Genomic DNA, 4,944 nt, shown 5'->3' with positions numbered 1-4,944 from the left:
CGTTCAACCAACTGAGCCACATGGGCCAGGGCTTTCCAGTATTTCTTATATTAAACATAATTGGTGCTTTCTCCTCACACCAATCTATCTTAGAAAATGGATCAACCACTTCCTTCTTGGCTCCCTTTTGGCCGCTTATTCATAAAGTGCTTGTTCCTTCCAACCACCATGGTGCTGCTCAGAGAGCCAAAGGGACCCCCCAATATTTTGAGTACCCACCTACCACAGTACATAGTTATTCTAATATTATTGACTATATTCCCAATGGTGTACCTTATATCTCTGTGACTATTTTGTGACTACCCTTGTAGTTCTCTTAATCCCTCACCTTTTTCACCCAGTCCCCCAACCCTCACCCCTCTGGCAACCATCAGTCTGATCTCTCTTTCTATGAGGCCATTTCTATTTTGTTTGTTTATTTTTCTATTAGATTCTACCATATAAGAGAAATCGCATGGTATTTCAACAGATGCTTTTCGAGGCATTGCTGAATGCCAGTCACTATGCCAGGAGTGGATAACTAATGTCTATGATGTTATATAGACTGCTATATGGAAATCCACTGCAGGGTCACCTGAGCCAGACACGGAGGGTCAAAAAAGGCTTCCTAGAGGATGTAAGTAGAATTAATGAAGAGCCTGGCACATTCCAGGATCTAAAAGCAGCCTAATGAGGATGCCAGAAAATGAGAGGGAATAGCACAAGGCAGCAGGGACTACATCATTCAGGTCCTAATAATCATACAGTTACCGTTTACTTCACAGAGAACTGAATACTATGCTGAGCATTTAATATGAACTACCTTACTTAATCCTCCCAACAACCCTGTGAAGTAGGAATACTTATTGTTCACGTTTTTTTTTAAGATGAGCAAACCAAGACTCAGTGAGATTTAATGACTTCCTTATGATTACATAACTAGCAAGTGACCAAATAGCTAAGTAATACTCACTTTATGTGTCATATTAAAGATGTTTTAAGAGCAGGGAAGCCATTGAAGGGTTTTATGCACAGTTCATCTCAGAAAGATCACTCTTGCTGCAGAGTAAAAAAGGGATTATAGAGAGCAAAGAGGGGACATAGGAGATTCCTTGGGTTCCCATTGAGGGCCAGGTGAGAGATGGTAGTAAGGTGGACTAGGCTGATAACAGTGACGTTGATGTAGTCATTCATTTATTACTTTGACCAGTAAGTATTTAATGAGCTCCTACTAAGAGTGCTAGGCACTAAGGGTATACAGATGAACAACGTGGATGTGGGCCTGCCATCACAGAGTTCTTCTGAGAGGCAGAATAGACAGGAATTAGTGGAGTTGAATGTGGAAGTGATGAAAAAGGAGTGTGGGATGACATTGCTTTGTGATTGATTCTAACACCCTTGCCCTTGCCACCTCACTACTTCCCCCAAGGTTCTGTATGTTCAGGTAGGAAGCAGAGTGAAGGAAGAATCAAGGACAAATCTGAAAGAACTTTGCATGCCATTCTCATCAGCTCAGACATTGTTTTGGAGACTTTAGGGAACCATTGAAAATGTGTAAGTAGGGCCCTAACTGGTTTGGCTCAGTGGATAGAGTGTCAGCCTGCGGACTGAAGGGTCCTGGGTTTGATTCTAGTCAAGGGCACATGCCTTGGTGGTGTGCTCAATCCCCACTGTGGGGCATGCAGGAGGCAGCTGATCAATGGTTCTCTCTCATCATTAATGTTTCTATCTCTCTCTCCTCCCTTCCTCTCTGAAATCAATAAAAAATATATTTTAAAATAAGTAAAAACTTTAAAAAAGAAAGAAAATGTATAAGCAGGGAAATGGCTTGACCAGATATACTTGTTAGCAAGGACAAGATTTAAACCTCTTCTAAAACTTAGAATTCCTCCTGGGCTGAATAGCCAATTTGAGGGGATGACAATGCTCAAATCTTCTTTTCATATCCTACCCTCTAGTGGCAAGAGGAAAAACAGCAAGCTCCAACTCCACAGGTTTGCAAGGCTTTGATTTGCCCTGAATGTTACAGCTCCTAGATTTCTCAGCTAGTTGTGTTGTTCAGTCTTCAGCAGAGACCATCCATTCATTCTGCGATTCCCTCCGCTCCAAGGACACAGCTCTGTCTCTAACTACAGACAGCCCTCTCCTGAGAGCTCTCACCAGTCTGGTTCCCCTTCTCCCATCGCCACCTCTTCCTCTCCTCAGGGTCCTGGCAATGCAGAGCTCTCAGTAGGCTAGCACTGCTGCCCTCAGGTGGGGACCTAGCGAAGTGCGCATTGCATTTCTTCTGGATCCACTTCCTCTGAGAAGGTCAAGTCTTTAAACTTGGTATCTTATTGAGAGTCCTCTTTATTTACATCTGAGTTATAAAAGGATAGTGCTTCTTCTTGCTACCTGGCTCAAATATAAGGAGGCAACATGCAGGGGAAAAAAAACCGCAGGAGCTCCTCATCCCCATGAATTCAGCATTGTCATCAAACCACTACCAGCAAAAAACCCAGAAAACAACTTGTCCAAGGCTCGAATACTATTCTGAGAGCAGGGCATATATACGGTAGTCTTTTCAAGGACGTCTCCTGCTCTTCTTGGAAAGAGATGTCCTCTTTCTCTCACACCTTTATCCTTGTCTCTTTTTCCCAGAGTCATTGTGCTTCTAGGATGGTGCTCTGATAAAACCCATCATAGTAGCCCTAACCGGTTTGGTTCAGTAGATAGAGCATCGGCCTGCGGCCTGAAGGGCTCCAGGTTCGATTCTGGTCAAGGGCATGTACCTTGGTTGCGGGCACATCCCCAGTAGGGGGTGTTCAGGAAGCAGCTGATCCATGTTTCTAACTCTCTATTCCTCTCCCTTCCTCTCTGTAAAAAATCAATAAAATATATTTTTTTGGAAAAAAAAACCATCGTAATAAGAGAGTCTTATTAGTTTATGTAGCTTGGAAATAAATACTGGATTTGCTTCTCAAAAATCCAGGTTGATTTAAACACCCTCTGGCAACATTCCTTTGGCATCCTCACCGTGCTAATGAACTTGGGCCACAGTCTCCTCCACTCACTGACTCAGCACTTAGTGGCAAAGTGACCCTTTAAATCTCATCTCAGCTAAGACAGCTCTTCTACTTGCTAAACGGGTGATTTTGTGAATTAAACTGATACTCTTCTTCTGATTTAGCATATACATACACACCACCCACAGATAATTTATTCCAGAACTTATTTTAAAGCCAAAGGCTTTAAGATTTCTGACTGACAGATCCCTCCCCCATTCAAGCGCTCTATTCACCCAGGAATTTGTGATTGAAATAGTACGCACTGCTGGCTTGAGTGGAGCAGCATACCAGTATTGCTGAAAGCTGAGTGGCCGTTGCCATGGGAGTGTTTGTATAGAACTGCCTATACAAGGTGGTAGGCTTAGGGCTGCTTATTTTCACAGGGTTCTAGAACTTTGCCAGCCCCCTCATTTTACAGATGAGGAAATTGAAGCCCAAAGACTTAGTTAAGTGACTTATTCAAAGTCCTAGAGCAAGTTAGAGACAGGGTTGTGCGTCACCCTTTTCATTAAAGCACACGCATGAATCAGTGGAACAGCAGATGGACGTTTCTCTCCCTCTCTCTCTCTCTCTCTCTCTCTCTCTCTCTCTCTCTACCTCACCTCACTAAAAAACAACACATAGACATACAGGCACACACACACTGGTTGAATGGATATTCCTCAGCCATTTCCACTGTGCTATTCCAGCACCACTATACCAGATAGAAGTGCTAGGAAATGTGGTAAGGACAACAAGGGGGATGTGAATATCCTTGCATTGGTACGCATGCATTTGTTTGCATCAAATGACATGTGCACACCTGTGGATGGTTATGCTAACTAGGCATTTGTATAGCTCTGGACTACTGAAATTCCTTAAACCTCATTTTCCTCAGGAGCGACATTCAGATGAGAATAGTACCTATCGCAAAGGATTCAATGAGATAATGTATTTAAAGTACTTAAGCACAGTAGCTGGCAAGTAATAAGTGGGTATTATGTTGTTTCTACTATGTCTTTCTCCAATGGAATGTGTCAGGGATTGCCTATAAGGCACTAGGCTAAATGCTTTAAATTTTTCATTTAATTTTCACAATTATCTTCTAAAGTAGGTTCTTTCATTTTCTATATAGCACTGATGAGAAAACTAGGCCTGGAGAGCTTGAGTAACTTGCACAAGGCCAGGAAGTGCCTGAGAAAGAATCAAACAAAACCAGGTCTGTCTAATGTTAATGCCCTCAATCTTAATTAGGTTATACTGCCTCTCCTATAGAAAGGCAGAAAAATATCTAGTGTCCGAATCTGTTTACAACTCTAAACCCAAATGCATTAGATACATATTGCACATGGAATGGTCTGGCTCATCCATATAAAGATGTTTTCTTTTTTTTTAAAATATATTTTATTGATTTTTTACAGAGAGGAAAGGAGAGAGATAGAGAGTTAGAAACATCTGTCAGCCGCCTCCCGCACACCTCCCACTGGGGATATGCCCGCAACCAAGGTACATGCCCTTGACCGGAATCGAACCTGGGATCCTTCAGTCCGCAGGCCGACGCTCCATCCACTGAGCCAAACCGGTTATGGCCATATAAAGATGTTTTCATTAAACCCACTGAAACTATAAGCAAAGAATTTGTTTTTATTTCCCTTTAATTATAGTTCTTTTATAGAGATCCTAGTTAGCCATTTTGTACAAGAGACAATTTCCTAATGACTGAATGCCATTTTATTCAATATCCTATTGTTTAAAAACTCCCAGTTGATCCTGCTAAGATCTATGTACAAAATACTAATCTAATTGAAATCATGTCACCAAATATTGGGATCCTACTTACCTAGTAGGCTATTTATTCTTTTGTTGTTGCTGTTAATCCTCACCCGAGGATATTTTTTCCATTGATTTTTTAGAGAGAGTGAAAAGGAGGAAGGGTTGG

General features: G+C 41.9%; 1 pseudogene; it reads right to left on the bottom strand.

The window, feature by feature from the left end:
- The window catches only part of LOC102768937, a 42,958-nt pseudogene that overhangs the window by 21,462 nt on the left and 16,552 nt on the right, over positions 1-4,944 (bottom strand).

The sequence above is a fragment of the Myotis davidii genome, unplaced genomic scaffold (assembly GCF_000327345.1).
Source record: "Myotis davidii unplaced genomic scaffold, ASM32734v1 scaffold363, whole genome shotgun sequence".
Classification (NCBI taxonomy): domain Eukaryota; kingdom Metazoa; phylum Chordata; class Mammalia; order Chiroptera; family Vespertilionidae; genus Myotis; species Myotis davidii.
This window is presented reverse-complemented; position numbering and strand designations above follow the sequence as displayed.